Source organism: Phyllobates terribilis, unplaced genomic scaffold (assembly GCF_046119375.1).
Source record: "Phyllobates terribilis strain yellow unplaced genomic scaffold, ASM4611937v1 Scaffold_9__5_contigs__length_417890890, whole genome shotgun sequence".
Classification (NCBI taxonomy): Eukaryota; Metazoa; Chordata; class Amphibia; order Anura; family Dendrobatidae; genus Phyllobates; species Phyllobates terribilis.
In genome coordinates, this window is record NW_027362769.1 from 407351563 (window position 1) to 407370233 (window position 18671).

Sequence of the window (18671 nt, forward strand, 5' to 3'; positions counted from 1 at the left end):
TGAAGTAACAACCAGCTGTAAGCAAAGAGCAGGAGGAAGACGCCGTTGAGTGCGGCAGAGAAGTGATGTAAATAGTTACCCGACCGGGTACCAAAGAAACTGTTGATACTTATATATAGTCCCCGTTGGGACCAGCTGAGTGAACTGTTTACCCGTTAACCCCTTAATCCCACAGGCTGAGGACTGTGAGCAGCCATTCCCTTCCCTCTACCTGGCCGAGGACTGAGAGCGGCCAACTTCCCCTGTATATAGTTGCGCGTCCTAAAGCGCCCCCTACCGGTTTTATAGGAAAACCAGTTTTTCTAAGAGACTGTCGCACTTTTCCCGGACACACGTTGCACAGTGTCCGGAGGAGGAACCTGAAACCAGAGACGACGAGAATGTTTATATGAAAAGTTTTATATATATAATGTTTTATATGTTTTATTATGTTTATATGAAAAAAAAATTTTTGTATGTTTTGGTGTTTTTGTCTTTGCAGCCCGAGGACGTGCTGTGATTTACCAGGGGGGAATGTAGCACCCTGAGGATTCGGCTGCTACAGGAGTATTGCACCTCAACCCAGAGGTGTGATATTCCACTCCCGGGTAAGGATGGAGTGTGGAACTGAGCTCGGTAGGCTGCATGCACTACACACATCCCATTTCCGGGGAACAGGCCGACGGTACTCCCACTTAGAAATGTGCAGGTACGACCGAGTCTGTTCCTGGCTGGAGTGGGAGGGGGGTGGTACATCCCATGTAGTGTAGGGGCAGATAGGGGGAGCAGCCTGGGTAAAGATAGGAGCTCATTGGGTGCTGGTCACCTGAGCTCACACATAGAGGGTGTATATAAGGTGGGCACCAACTAAGATCAGGGTCAGATGCAGAGGATCAGATGCAGAGAGTCAGTCAGCTGCAGAGAACAAGTCAGGAGCAGAGGAGAGAAGAAAGACAAAGACCCAGAGTGAGAGAGGAGAAAAGAGAGAGACCCAGAGCACAGAAGAGAAGGACTCTGAGATCCCAACTAAAAGCACCGGGTGAAGAGTCGGCATCAGGGTACCGGAACCCAAGCTGGTGGGGGTAAAAACATTCCCCAGCCAGAGACCGGAGACCGTGGGCAGCGTCTGCCACGGTCACCCATCACATCCACCCCGAAGGCACACCACATGAAGGGTCAGGGAACCCAGGGCCAAGGGTGTCCCAACAGAAGGCCCGAGGGAGCTGGACCTAGGTGGATTACTGGTGGGGACGGCCAGAGAACGGGACAGAAAGAGAGCTCAGGGCCACGCTCCGGACTTGTTTGGGGGTTGGCTGGATCCAGGACCTGGTGGACGCAGCACGGCTCGGGTGGTCACTAGCAGCTGGAGTGACCAGTACAACATCTGCAGTAAGTAAACACCCTTAACTGCACAACCCGACTCTGTCTTCACTGCCGTCTGCACTACACCACCACAACCCCCATCCTCTGCGCCTGTCCCCTCTGAGGCTATACCCCTCCCGTTGGGGGTGATCCCACCAAGCTGCGCATCCACCATCAGCCTCAGCGGACCCTGCTGCAGCGGCGGCCACAGTGACCGCATCACAACGGGTGGCGTAGTCGACACAAAAGAACTCTTAATAACATCTGTAGGACTGCCACATAACACTGAGCTTGACGCCCTGGGCACGGGCCGGGTCACAGCCGCTCGGAGACTACAACCCCCCATCTGATCCGGTGCCGGGTATTCCCCTCAAAAAGGAATATGTCCCAGGGGGCGCGTCACAGAACCTCTGGAGCTGTTGGTAATGCAGCAGAGTTGGTTCAGCTCTCCACAGGTAGAGCTTAGCTCCAGGGCGGTGCTGTGGAGATTATAGATGAGGTAGATGATGGTGCAGCAATAATTCAGAGACAGTGGGGTGCAGTCTTCAGGGTTTACTCACGATTATCACGTTGCTCCTGGTTACAACTGCAGATTATAACCACCCACGTCGTCCTGTGTTCACCACGGGAGGGGTTCAGCAATCCCTCAGGTAATTCCAGAGCACTTAGCAGGACCCCGTTCTGTGTGCCTTTTTCAGTCATCTTCCTGCGCTGGCTCTCACCCTCCTGCCCTGTGCCTCGCAAACAGTGTCCCAAGCCGGTAACCTCAGATCTTGGCGGGCAACCTGGAGCTCCCTGGATCCTGTGCGGCTACCTTTTTGGCGATTAATTGCGGCTGTGGCAACTACACTCTGGAAATGTAGAAGCCTCCGGTTTCTAGCTGAATATTGCAATTCTCACTAGTTAGGGGCCGGTCCCCTCTGCGGCCTGATCCTTCCACTCCTGGTAGATTCGGGCGTACGGGTGGCCTCCAGCACTTCCCGTACCCCTAGGATCCCCTCTTTCCTTCTGGAGCCTTCCTTCGTGCTCCTCTCCTCTCTTCAGTCAGTCTCACCTCCTGGGCATCTCTCACTCAGGCCCGCTCCTCCTGAGCAGAGCTCCTGCGGAGCTCCTGCTCCTTTCACTGTCCACACTCTCTGTTCTGAACTGCACTGAACTGAACTGAACTGAACTGAACTCCCAAGATGGCTTCCCTTTTTCTACTACTCCTGAAGCGCTCCCCTAAACTACTTCCTCCACCCACACCCACTACATGGTTCCCCCTCACTTGGTTCCCCCCACTCCAGCCAGGGGCAGGGCTCAGCAGTGACCAAGGTGCGTCTTGCCCTGCCTGCTGGTCTGGAGTGGTGTAGTGTTGGATGCAGGTGTTTGGGTCCCGGGCAGTACTCCATCCTTATCTGAGAGTGGGATACTACACCTCTGGGTGAGATGCAGTACCTCTGTGGCGACTGAATCCGCAGGGGCGCCACACTTGCTTCCTACCAGCCTGGAATATTTCTAGCAAACTATGGTACGACGCCATGGTATTAGCACTGCCCCCAGTACCAGTAGCGAAGCCATCCCCAATTTCCTTCTCAGGAATTTTATTTGGTAGACTGAGTGGGTGCCCAAATACATTTTCTCACAAAAGAGCTGAATATAGAGTGGTAGTAGGTGCAAGCTTCTCCAGCCTGTTAGATATTAGATGGTGAATGGCAGCACATTGGATCAGTGGTTAGCACTGAAGCCTTACAGCGCTGGGATCCTGGGTTCAAATCCCAGCAAGGACAACATCTGCAAGGACTTTATATGTTCTCCCTGTGTTTCCTCCTCAGTAAAAAAACAGCCATAGAGTGTCCGGGAACCTTCCCATACACTTTTCTTAGCCAGGACTGCTTCTTGGCAGGGTTGGACGGTCCCACCAGAGAATCCTCTGGTGTGCCTTGGCTTCTACCTCAGGAGAGTTCATGATAGCGCTAACTTTTCAGCTGCTATGGGGCTCTTGAGCGGGTGAGAAAGGTTCGCCCTAAGAATCAAATCCTCTGGTGGGCACAATGTTTTTCAATCTGAAACAGCTTCTCAGTGGGAGTTGTATTTCACCACAGCCATATTCTTTAGCTCGGTGAAAGGACTGGCATAGAGGGAAACCGTATCTACGCCTGCTGTGATTTCTCTGTCACCAGGTTCCGACCATTGTCACACACAACCATCCTTGGCTGTATGTTCAACGGTGAGAGCCACAGATCAGGCTGCTGTGTTACAGCTTTAAACAATTCTGCAGCGCTGGGCGGTTTGTCAATTATGCATTAAGCATGTTATCTTCAGCACAGCCTGTTGCCACTTGGCCAAGGCAGTGCTGCAGTGCTGTCAGCTTGTGACTGATGTGGTCATTTCGGAGATGGAGGAGGTGCATGAGCTGAACAATGTGATTACATTGAGGTTAAATTGGTGACGCTGTTTTTTATACTAAAGAAAGATCCTATTGTTTTGTTTTTTTACGTTATTTTTTAAGACAAATGCATTCACCGGGAAATGTCATTTTACCATTTTACAACCTTATCTGGCCATGTGGTGTGTGACACATCATCAGACACATCCTGTTTTATTTATGATGGGGGGACTCTGAAAGTCATAAAGCTTATTTTTATAGGGACATCAGACAGCCCTTACTATTCTTAAAAGGCCAGCAGTCGGCCCTCACTATTCTTAGAGAGCTATCAGCCGGCTATGCTTTGTTGTTCCCATTATTAACAAGTGGGTCTCCTATACTGTTATTGCGTATGCAGTGACTGCAAGGGCTGCCAAAAATTTGGACGCAACCCAATACCCCTTTGAAGAGACATAGAGGAGGGTCTCAGTAAAAAAAAATGTTCCCATTATAAAGGAGCGGGTCTCCTATAGTGGTAATGCCCATGCTGTGACTGCAAGGGCTGCCAAAATTTGGGAAAAACCCCACTAAGAATTTAAAGACACATAAAGCAGGGCCACAGTAACGACAAATTCCCATTAGAAAGGAGAGAGTCTCCCATAGTCTTGGCCTATGCAGTGAATGCAAGGGCTGCCAAAAATTTGGAGGCACTTCAATGACCCTTGGAAGAGACGTGGAGGAGGGCCTCATAAAAAAATGTTCCCATTAGAAAGGAGCGGGCCTCCTATACTTGTAATGCCCATGTCTAAGTGTATGGGCTGACAAACATTTACCCCTGGGGGGGTATACATGAACATACTGTATAAAAAATTTATTTTACGGGCATCATAAACACCCTTTAAAAAAATTATGTGGGTGTTGCATCACGGACCACGGTCATATGGTGGTGGAGGATGAGGAGGAGGACAAGAGCAAATAGCCAAAATCAGGAAGCGTATACCCATGTGTGGGTGTGAAAAGGTGCATGGGAATACACCTCCCAAGAAAAGACACTGGATTGGAGTTTATGTTATGCTGCTATCATTCGGTGGTGTTGAGAAGTCTGGCCCCATCCAGCCCTTGTTCATTTTTATAAGAGTCAGCCTGTCAGCATTTTCAGTTGACAGACGGATGCGCTTATCAGTTATAATTACACCGGCGGCACTAAAAACCCGCCCTGATAAAACGCTGGCGGCAGGGCAGGCCAGGACCTCCAAGGCAAAAAAATCAGCTGCAAATACTCAATGTGTGAACACAGCCGTCACTGAGTTTTCCAGTAAAATGAAGTTTATTTTTCTTCATCGTAGTTCCTCCTCCTCGATGTGAGCGAGATATATGGCAGCTAAGAGTATACGGTCGGTCTGGAATATGTATCACATCACATAGGAGGGAACCGTCCCCACCGGTGTTTGTGGGCGCTGATGTGATCCTCGGCCGTGCCACCATTCCAGTCACCACCAGGGCTACTAATAATCCCTGGAGGCCAGAGCTGCTGACGTCTCTGCTGTCTCTGCTGCTGACGTCTCTGCTGTCTCTGCTGCAGTCTCTGCTGCACCTTGCACGTGGCCTACGTGACTCCCCTTCTCCTGTTTCTCTTCTCTTTGCTCATTTCCAGGAATTGTTCAGACTTTCACTTTCCTCCTGACTCAGACATATCACTATTCCCCCTCCTCCGCACTATGTATGGGGGTCCTGCAGCGCCTCCTCCAGGAGTGTGGACAGGAGACTCAGAGGGAGCAAAGTCAGAAATGCTGAAAGGGAAAGAAGCCCTGACTGCCCCCATTGTGTGCGATAAAAAGCTGCAAAAATGCAATTCCCATCTTGTGTTTTCTTTTTTTATTATTAAGGACATTCATTATTTGGTAGCCGGGCGGTGGCCACATGGATGTGACAGTCCTGCTATAGCTGTGGCGAAGCACAGCGCCGGTGGCTCCGTGTGTCCTCACTCCAGCAGGACGCAGGGGACGTCGGTCGGCACAATGATGTCACTGCGTTGCGCTGCCCGCGTCCACTGTGAGCCAGGGGTCCAGGAGGTAAGAAGACCACCAGCAGCTGCAAATCAGGAAGCATCGTCTCTCATACACAGAGCGGCTGTACAGTACGGGGCCCATCGACTGTTCTTACACAGGGGCCCATCGACTGTTCTTACACAGGGGCCCTTTCCTGTGTCCTGCGCTGGTCTGTAGAGCACTGGGGTAGAGCTGATATCACCATTATATGGTCACTGTATGGCGGTGGTGTCAGTCCCTGTACAGTAGCTGTGATGGTCAGTACGGCGGTGTTATCACTACTGTATATGCTGGTGATATTGGCTTCTGTTATGGTGGCATTTGTTATACTGTAGTGTTATTATTATTAATAAACCACACAGAGCGGTATTATTATAATTGTAAATATTAATTTCCTTCAGTCCAGGTGATATTGGTGACTCGCCCCCTGGGCCGCGCATGTGTGGGGAGACCCGGAACTGGACCCGTTGCGGATGCTGGGGGTTGTAGTCCTCTTGTGGTGGGGACCCGGTCCCGTAGCTCAGGGTGGTCAACTCAAATGGGCAGTCTATTTGTGTGGTTTTATGATATTAAATGTCCGACTACGCCACCCGTGGATTGCGGTCAGAGTGAACCGCCGCTGCAGGGCAGACCGCTGAGGCTGGTGTTGTGGGTGCAGCAGAGGATAGTATAACTCCCCATGGGAGGAGTATAGCCTCAGGGCAGCAAGTGTGGAAGTTGGGGGTGATGGTGCGCGGGAGCAGCAGTAACGACACAGAGTCCTGTAATGCAGTCCAGGGTATTTACTCACAGTTCTTTATCCACGTTACTCCAGCTGGTCATAACGTCCCACGTCGCACTGTGCTCACCAGGTGAGGGGCTCGGCCAACTCCCAGATAACTTTGGAGCATTTCACAGGACCCCCTTTGTGTGTCCTTTCTCTGGCCTGTCATACCCCGCCAGTGACCTCGCTTCTGTCCGGCAGCCTCGGGCCTTCTCTTGGTAAACTTGGCGCCAGTCTCCCTGACCCTATATGGTGCCTTCCTAGCGGGTGTAGCGAGGGGCTGCGCCACATGAAATGTTACAGCCTCCGGGGAGGTCAGGCCTTGCGACCGGGCCTGGAGCGGGCCGCTTCCGACCGCACCCGGGGTCAGGGGGCATGGCCTGGGACTTAATCCGGCGACGGCGCTCACAGCTTGGGGCCTGCATGCTGGCGGCGGGAGCGGGGGAGGCGCAGCGACGCCCGGAACGTCTGGCTCCGCGACAGGGTCCAGAGGCAGGTTGGTGGCATCAGGGCTGGTGGCAGTGGTGTCCCCCTTACCTGCTTCCAGGGCTGCGCTGCTCTCAGCTTCCGGCCTCCGCTCCTCGTCCTCAGGGGCTGGCTCGCCGGCCGGTGTTGGCGGCGTCTCGTGCTGCTGGGCTGCGACCCGCCGGGCCATCTCCTCTCTCCATTTCGTTACAGCTTCCCGCTGCGCCTGGACCATCCTCCGGTCCAAATCCTCTAACGCCGTTCGGAGGAACTCCGGGTCTTCTCCAGGGAGCTGCGCCATCAGCTCCCTGAGGCTGTACGGGGCCGCGATGGCCTGCAGCAAGCCACCCATCAGGGTGATGGAATCGGTGCTGCTCGCCATCTCCAGGTGTGGTCTGCCGAGACTGATCCATATCACACCCTGCCCCCCGGTTTACTTCTCTTTCCGCCCCTGTTGGGGGTGGTCCTGGGGCCATCTTCTGACAATCACTCTCAGGGGCAGCCCCCCCCCACGTTGATGGACATCTCTGCAGCCGCACTCAAGGCTGTAGGGGGTGGGCTCCGTCTATGGCGCCATTCTGGGACCTCACCCACGATGGGAGGTGGCTTCTTGTTGTCTTTTGGCGCGCACATTATGGCGTCCGTTCTGCTGGGGCGGGCGCCATATTTAATACAGCGAAACAGTCTCTTTTCAGGCACGCAGTACCCGGTGGTTACGGGCTTGAAATCCTGCCGACTACGCCAAAAGTTGACGCGCGTGTGTGGGGAAACCCGGAACCGGACCCGTTGCGGATGCTGGGGGTTGTAGTCCTCGTGTGGCGGGGGCCCGGTCCCGTAGCTCAGGGTGGTCAACTCAAATGGGCAGTCTATTTGTGTGGTTTTATGATATTAAATGTCCGACTACGCCACCCGTGGATTGCGGTCAGAGTGAACCGCCGCTGCAGGGCAGACCGCTGAGGCTGGTGTTGTGGGTGCAGCAGAGGATAGTATAACTCCCCACGGGAGGAGTATAGCCTCAGGGCAGCGAGTGCGGATGTTGGGGGTGATGGTGCGCGGGAGCAGCAGTATCGACACAGAGTCCTGTAATGCAGTCCAGGGTATTTACTCACAGTTGTTTATCCACGTTACTACAGCTGGTCATAACGTACCACGTCGCACTGTGCTCACCAGGTGAGGGGCTCGGCCTACTCCCAGATAACTTTGGAGCATTTCACTGGACCCCCTTTGTGTGTCCTTTCTCTGGCCTGTCATACCCCGCCAGTGACCTCGCTTCTGTCCGGCAGCCTCGGGCCTTCTCTTGGTAAACTTGGCGCCAGTCTCCCTGACCCTATATGGTGCCTTCCTAGCGGGTGTAGCGAGGGGCTGCGCCACATGAAATGTCACAGCCTCTGGTTTCTAGCTGAGGGTAGTTCCCCGCCTCCACTAGTTTCGGGGACCGGTCTCCCCCTTTGGCCTGATTCGGGCGTGTGGTGGCGACTCGCCAGTCCACACCCCTGGGGTCCCTTCATTCCTTGTTCCTGGAGCCTTCTCCTTCCTTCTGCTTCCTCCAGGCTCCGGCCTCTCTCTTGGGCCTGCCTGCAGAGCAGAGCCCATGCAGAGCCTCTGCTCCCACCTCCTGCTCCCTCTTCTTTCTGTGTGAACTGAACACTGAACTAAGATGGTGCCCACCTTTTATACCTCCCTCTAGGTGCACCCAGGGACTGCCCTCTCCCTCCTATGCACTACAGGGTTCCCCCTTCCTCGGTGTTCCCTCCCCCCACTCCAGCCAGGGACAGGGACTGTTGTGCTCTACATGGAGCATATCGGTCGCCCTGCCCCCCGGAAATGTGGTGTAATTCATACAGGTGTCAGGGTCCTGATCCACACTCCATCCTTACCTGGAAGTGAGATATCGCACATCTGGATGAGATGCAATATCTCTGTAGCAACCGAGCCCTCGGGGTGCTACATTGGTAATAGAGACCCCCATCTCGAGAAGGGCATGGGCCTGTGGGCCTTCAAATGCCAGGGCTGAATTTCAGTCCCACTCCGTTTCTGGGGCCAATATATTGTTCTTGCACAGGGGCCCTCTTCTGTCTGTGTCGGCCAGTGTACCTACTGTTAGTAAAGTAAAGGGATCTGCACCACGTTATGGGGTCACAGCATTATAAAATTCCCAGAGCTGGGGCCTCCGCTGCATCACCCAACACACCAACTATACACCCCCCAAACATCCCCTATAAACACCCCACACACGGCCTGTACACCCACAAACATCTCCTATAAACACCCCACACACCGCCTGTACACCCCCCAAACATCTCCTATAAACACCCCACACACCGCCTGTACACCCCCCAAACATCTCCTATAAACACCCCACACAAAGCCTGTACACCCCCAAACATCTCCTATAAACACCCCACACACCGCCTTTACACCCCCGAACATCTCCTATAAACATACCGCGTGTACACCCCCCAAACATCTCCTATAATCACCCCACACACCACCTGTACACCCCCCAAACATCTCCTATAAACACCCCACACACCGCCTGTACACCCCCCGAACATCTCCTATAATCACCCCACACACCACCTGTACACCCCCCAAACATCTCCTATAATCACCCCACACACCACCTGTACACCCCCCAAACATCTCCTATAAACACCCCACACACCGCATGTACACCCCCCAAACATCTCCTATAATCACCCCACACACCGACTGTACACTCTCCAAACATCTCCTATAAACACCCCACACATCGTCTGTACACCCCCAAACATCTCCTATAAGTACCCCACACACCGCCTGTACACCCCCAAACATCTCCTATAAATACCCCACACACCGCCTGTGCACCCCCCAAACATCTCCTATAAACACCCCACACACCACCTGTACACCCCCCAAAACATCTCCTATAAACACCCCACACACCGCCTGTTCACCCCCCAAACATCTCCTATAATCACCCCACACACCGACTGTACACTCTCCAAACATCTCCTATAAACACCCCACACATCGTCTGTACACCCCCAAACATCTCCTATAAGTACCCCACACACCGCCTGTACACCCCCAAACATCTCCTATAAGTACCCCACACACCGCCTGTACACCCCCAAACATCTCCTATAAATACCACACACACCACCTGTACACCCCCCAAACATCTCCTATAAACACCCCACACACCGCCTGTACACCCCCAAACATCTCCTATAATCACCTCACACACCGACTGTACACTCTCCAAACATCTCCTATAAACACCCCACACATCTCCTATAAATACCCCACACACCGCCTGTGCACCCCCCAAACATCTCCTATAATCACCCCACACACCACCTGTACACCCCCCAAACATCTCCTATAAACACCCCACACACCGCCTGTTCACCCCCCAAACATCTCCTATAATCACCCCACACACCACCTGTACACCCCCCAAACATCTCCTATAAACACCCCACACACCGCCTGTACACCCCCCGAACATCTCCTATAATCACCCCACACACCACCTGTACACCCCCCAAACATCTCCTATAATCACCCCACACACCACCTGTACACCCCCCAAACATCTCCTATAAACACCCCACACACCGCATGTACACCCCCCAAACATCTCCTATAATCACCCCACACACCGACTGTACACTCTCCAAACATCTCCTATAAACACCCCACACATCGTCTGTACACCCCCAAACATCTCCTATAAGTACCCCACACACCGCCTGTACACCCCCAAACATCTCCTATAAATACCCCACACACCGCCTGTGCACCCCCCAAACATCTCCTATAAACACCCCACACACCACCTGTACACCCCCCAAAACATCTCCTATAAACACCCCACACACCGCCTGTTCACCCCCCAAACATCTCCTATAATCACCCCACACACCGACTGTACACTCTCCAAACATCTCCTATAAACACCCCACACATCGTCTGTACACCCCCAAACATCTCCTATAAGTACCCCACACACCGCCTGTACACCCCCAAACATCTCCTATAAGTACCCCACACACCGCCTGTACACCCCCAAACATCTCCTATAAATACCACACACACCACCTGTACACCCCCCAAACATCTCCTATAAACACCCCACACACCGCCTGTACACCCCCAAACATCTCCTATAATCACCCCACACACCGACTGTACACTCTCCAAACATCTCCTATAAACACCCCACACATCTCCTATAAATACCCAACACACCGCCTGTGCACCCCCCAAACATCTCCTATAATCACCCCACACACCACCTGTACACCCCCCAAACATCTCCTATAAACACCCCACACACCGCCTGTTCACCCCCCAAACATCTCCTATAATCACCCCACACACCGACTGTACACTCTCCAAACATCTCCTATAAACACCCCACACATCGTCTGTACACCCCCAAACATCTCCTATAAGTACCCCACACACCGCCTGTACACCCCCAAACATCTCCTATAAGTACCCCACACACCGCCTGTACACCCCCAAACATCTCCTATAAATACCCCACACACCACCTGTACACCCCCCAAACATCTCCTATAAACACCCCACACACCGCCTGTACACCCCCAAACATCTCCTATAAGTACCCCACACACCGCCTGTACACCCCCAAACATCTCCTATAAACACCCCACACACCGCCTGTATACCCCCCAAACATCTTCTATAAACACCCCACACAAGGCCTGTACACACCCCGAACATCTCCTATAAACACACGGCGTGTACACCCCCCAAACATATCCTATAATCACCCCACACACCGACTGTACACCCCCCAAACATCTCCTATAAACACCCCACACACCGCCTGTACACCCCCCAAATGTCTCCTATAAACACCGCACACACCGCCTGAACACCCCCAAACATCTCCTATAAACACCCCACACACCGCCTGTACACCCCCCCAAACATCTCCCATAAACACCCCACACACCGCCTGTACACCCCCAAACATCTCCTATAAACACACCGCGCGTACACCCGCCAAACATCTCCTATAATCACCCCACACACCGACTGTACACCCCCCAAAAGTCTCCTATAAACACCCCACACATCGCCTGTACACCCCCCAAACATCTCCTATAAACACCCCACACATCGTCTGTACACCCCCCAAACATCTCCTATAAACACCCCACACACCGCCTGTACACCACCCAAACATCTCTTATAAACACCCCACACACCATCTGTACACCCCCCGAACATTCTTCACATACCCCACTCACTGCCTGTACACCCCCCAAACATCTCCTATAAACACCCCATACACCGCCTGTACACCCCCCCAAACATCTCCCATAAACACCCCACACATGGCCTGTACACCCTCCAAACATCTCCTATAATCACCCCACACACCGCCTGTACACCCCCAAACATCTCCTATAAACACCCCACACACCGCCTGTACACCACCCAAACATCTCCTATAAACACTCCACACACCGCCTGTACACCCCCAAACATCTCCTATAAAAACTCCACACACCGCCTGTACGCCCCCCAAACATCTCCTATAAACACTCCACACACCGCCTGTACACCCCCAAACATCTCCTATAAACACCCCACACACCGCCTGTACGCCACCCAAACATCTTCTATAATCACCCCACACACCGCCTGTACACCCCCCAAACATCTCCTATAAACACTCCACACACCGCCTGTACATCCCCCAAACATCTCCTATAAACACCCCACACACCGCCTGTACACCCCCCAAACATCTCCTATAAACACTCCACACACCGCCTGTACACCCCCAAACATCTCCTATAATCACCCCACACACCGACTATACACTCCCCAAACATCTCCTATAAACACCCCACACACCGCCTGTACATCCCCCAAATATCTTCTATAAACACCCCACACACCGGCTGTACACCCCCCAAATGTCTCCTATAAACACCCCACACACCGCCTGTACACCCCCAAACATCTCCCATAAACACCCCAAACATGGCCTGTACACCCTCCAAACATCTCCTATAATCACCCCACACACCGCCTGTACACCCCAAACATCTCCTATAAACACCCCACACACCGCGTGTACACCCCAAAAACATCTCCTACAATCACCCCACACACCGACTATGCACTCCCCAAACATCTCCTATAAACACCCCACACACCGCCTGTACATCCCCCAAATGTCTCCTATAAACACCCCACACACCGCCTGTACACCCCCCAAACATCTCCCATAAACACCCCACACATGGCCTGTACACCCCCCAAACATCTCCTATAAACACACCGCGTGTACACCCGCCAAACATCTCCTATAATCACCCCACACACCACCTGTACACCCCCAAACATCTCCTATAATCACCTAACACACCACCTGTACACCCCCAAACATCTCCTATAAACACCCCACACACCGCGTGTACACCCCACAAACATCTCCTATAATCACCCCACACACCGACTATACACTCCCCAAATATCTCCTATAAACACCCCACACACCGCCTGTACACCCCCAAACATCTCCTATAAATACCCCACACACCACCTGTACACCCCCCAAACATCTCCTATAAACACCCCACACACCGCCTGTACACCCCCAAACATCTCCTATAAGTACCCCACACACCGCCTGTACACCCCCAAACATCTCCTATAAATACCCCACACACCGCCTGTATACCCCCCAAACATCTTCTATAAACACCCCACACAAGGCCTGTACACCCCCCGAACATCTCCTATAAACACACGGCGTGTACACCCCCCAAACATATCCTATAATCACCCCACACACCGACTGTACACCCCGCAAACATCTCCTATAAACACCCCACACACCGCCTGTACACCCCCCAAATGTCTCCTATAAACACCGCACACACCGCCTGAACACCCCCAAACATCTCCTATAAACACCCCACACACCGCCTGTACACCCCCCAAACATCTCCCATAAACACCCCACACACCGCCTGTACACCCCCAAACATCTCCTATAAACACACCGCGCGTACACCCGCCAAACATCTCCTATAATCACCCCACACACCGACTGTACACCCCCCAAAAGTCTCCTATAAACACCCCACACATCGCCTGTACACCCCCCAAACATCTCCTATAAACACCCCACACATCGTCTGTACACCCCCCAAACATCTCCTATAAACACCCCACACACCGCCTGTACACCACCCAAACATCTCTTATAAACACCCCACACACCATCTGTACACCCCCCGAACATTCTTCACATACCCCACTCACTGCCTGTACACCCCCCAAACATCTCCTATAAACACCCCATACACCGCCTGTACACCCCCCCAAACATCTCCCATAAACACCCCACACATGGCCTGTACACCCTCCAAACATCTCCTATAATCACCCCACACACCGCCTGTACACCCCCAAACATCTCCTATAAACACCCCACACACCGCCTGTACACCACCCAAACATCTCCTATAAACACTCCACACACCGCCTGTACACCCCCAAATATCTCCTATAAAAACTCCACACACCGCCTGTACGCCCCCCAAACATCTCCTATAAACACTCCACACACCGCCTGTACACCCCCAAACATCTCCTATAAACACCCCACACACCGCCTGTACGCCCCCCAAACATCTTCTATAATCACCCCACACACCGCCTGTACACCCCCCAAACATCTCCTATAAACACTCCACACACCGCCTGTACATCCCCCAAACATCTCCTATAAACACCCCACACACCGCCTGTACACCCCCCAAACATCTCCTATAAACACTCCACACACCGCCTGTACACCCCCAAACATCTCCTATAACCACCCCACACACCGCGTGTACACCCTACAAACATCTCCTATAATCACCCCACACACCGACTATACACTCCCCAAACATCTCCTATAAACACCCCACACACCGCCTGTACATCCCCCAAATATCTTCTATAAACACCCCACACACCGCCTGTACACCCCCAAACATCTCCCATAAACACCCCAAACATGGCCTGTACACCCTCCAAACATCTCCTATAATCACCCCACACACCGCCTGTACACCCCAAACATCTCCTATAAACACCCCACACACCGCGTGTACACCCCAAACATCTCCTATAAACACCCCACACACCGCCTGTACATCCCCCAAATGTCTCCTATAAACACCCCACACACCGCCTGTACACCCCCCAAACATCTCCCATAAACACCCCACACATGGCCTGTACACCCGCCAAACATCTCCTATAATCACCCCACACACCACCTGTACACCCCCAAACATCTCCTATAATCACCCCACACACCACCTGTACACCCCCAAACATCTCCTATAAACACCCCACACACCGCGTGTACACCCCACAAACATCTCCTATAATCACCCCACACACCGACTATACACTCCCCAAATATCTCCTATAAACACCCCACACACCGCCTGTACACCCCCAAACATCTCCTATAAAAACCCCACACACCGGCTGTACACCCCCCAAATGTCTCCTATAAACACCCCACACACCGCCTGTACACCCCCCAAACATCTCCTATAAACACCCCACACACCGCCTGTACACCCCCCAAACATCTCCTATAAACACCCCACACACCGCCTGTACACCCCCCAAACATCTCCTATAAACACCCCACAAACATCTCCTAAACACCCCACACATCTCCTATAAACACCCCACACACCGCCTGTACACCCCCCAAACATCTCCTATAAACACCCCACACACTGCCTGTACACCCCCCAAACATCTCCTATAAACACCCCACAAACATCTCCTAAAAACACCCCCCAAACATCTCCTATAAACACCCCACACAACGCCGGTACACCCCCAAACATCTCCTATAAACACCCCACACACCACCTTTCCCCCCCCAAACATCTCCTATAAATACCCCACACACCGTCTGTACACCACCCAAACATCTCCTATAAACACCCCACACACCACCTTTCCCCCCCCAAACATCTCCTATAAATACCCCACACAAAGCCTGTACACCCTCCGAACATTCCTCACACCAGACACACCGAATGTACACCCCCAAACATCTCCTATAAACACCCCACAAAGCCTGTACACCCCCCGAACATTCCTCACACACCGCCTGTACACCCCCAAACATCTCCTATAAACACCCCACACACCAACTGTACACCCCCCAAACATCTCCTATAAATAACCCACACACCGCCTGTACACCCCCAAACATCTCCTATAAACACCCCACACACCGCCTGTACACCCCCAAATATCTCCTATAAACACCCCACACACCGCCTGTACATCCCCCAATCATCTCCTATAAATACTCCACACACCGCCTGTACACCACCGAACATCTCCTATAAACACCCCACACACCGCCTGTACACCACCCAAACATCTCCTATAAACACCCCACACACCGCCTGTACACCCCCCAAACATCGCCTATAAACAAAACACACACCAACTGTGCACCCCCCAAACATCTCCTATAAACACCCCACACACCACCTGCACACACCCCAAACATCTCCTATAAACACGCCACACAACACCTGTACACCCCCCAAACATCTCCTATAAACACGCCACACAACACCTGTACACCCCCAAACATCTCCTATAAACACCCCACACACCGCCTGTACACCCCCCAAACATCTCCTATAAACACCCCACACACCGCCTGTACACCCCCCAAACATCTCCTATAACCACCCCACAAATATCTCCTAAAAACACCCCCCAAACATCTCCTATAAACACCCCACACACCGCCGGTACACCCCCAAACATCTCCTATAAACACCCCCCACATCTCCTATAAACACCCCACACACCACCTTTCTCCCCCCAAACATCTCCTATAAATACCCCACACACCGTCTGTACACCCCCCAAACATCTCCTATAAACACCCCACACACCACCTTTCCCCCCCCAAACATCTCCTATAAATACCCCACGCAAAGCCTGTACACCCTCCGAACATTCCTCACACACCGCCTGTGCACCCCCAAACATCTCCTATAAACACCCCACACACCAACTGTACACCCCCCAAACATCTCCTATAAACACCCCACACACCGCCTGTACACCACCCAAACATCTTATATAAACACCCCACACACCACCTGTACACCCCCCAAACATCGCCTATAAACAAAACACACACCAATTGTGCACCCCCCAAACATCTCCTATAAACACCCCACACACCACCTGTACACTCCCCAAACATCTCCTATAAACAAAACACACACCAATTGTGCACCCCCCAAACATCTCCTATAAACACCCCACACACCACCTATACATCCCCCAAACATCTCCTATAAACACCCCACACATCTCCTGTACACCCTCCAAACATCTCCTATAATCACCCCACACACCACCTGTACACCCCCCAAACATCTCCTATAATCACCCCACACACTGACTGTACACTCCCCAAACATCTCCTATAATCACCCCACACACCACCTATACATCCCCCAAACATCTCCTATAAACACCCCACACACCGCCTGTACACTCCCCAAACATCTCCTATAATCACCCCACACACCACCTATACATCCCCCAAACATCTCCTATAAACACCCCACACACCACCTGTACACCCCCCAAACATCTCCTATAATCACCCCACACACTGACTGTACACTCCCCAAACATCTCCTATAATCACCCCACACACCACCTATACATCCCCCAAACATCTCCTATAAACACCCCACACATCTCCTGTACACCCTCCAAACATCTCCTATAATCACCCCACACACCACCTGTACACCCCCCAAACATCTCCTATAATCACCCCACACACTGACTGTACACCCTCCAAACATCTCCTATAATCACCCCACACACCACCTATACATCCCCCAAACATCTCCTATAAACACCCCACACACCGCCTGTACACCACCCAAACATCTTATATAAACACCCCACACACCACCTGTACACCCCCCAAACATCGCCTATAAACAAAACACACACCAATTGTGCACCCCCCAAACATCTCCTATAAACACCCCACACACCACCTGTACACCCCCCAAACATCTCCTATAAACAAAACACACACCAATTGTGCACCCCCCAAACATCTCCTATAAACACCCCACACACCACCTATACATCCCCCAAACATCTCCTATAAACACCCCACACATGGCCTGTACACCCTCCAAACATCTCCTATAATCACCCCACACAACACCTGTACACCCCCCAAACATCTCCTATAAACACCCCACACACTGCCTGTACGCCCCCCAAACATCTCCTATAAACACGCCACACAACACTTGTACACCCCACAAACATCTCCTATAAACACGCCACACAACACTTGTACACCCCACAAACATCTCCTATAAACACCCCACACACCGCCTGTACACCCCCCAAACATCTCCTATAAACACCCCACACACCGCCTGTACACCACCCAAACATCTCCTATAAACACCCCACACACCGCCTGTACACCCCCCAAACATCTCCTATAAACACCCCACACACCGCCTGTACACCACCCAAACATCTCCTATAAACACCCCACACACCGCCTGTACACCCCCCAAACATCTCCTATAAACACCCCACACACCGCCTGTACACCACCCAAACATCT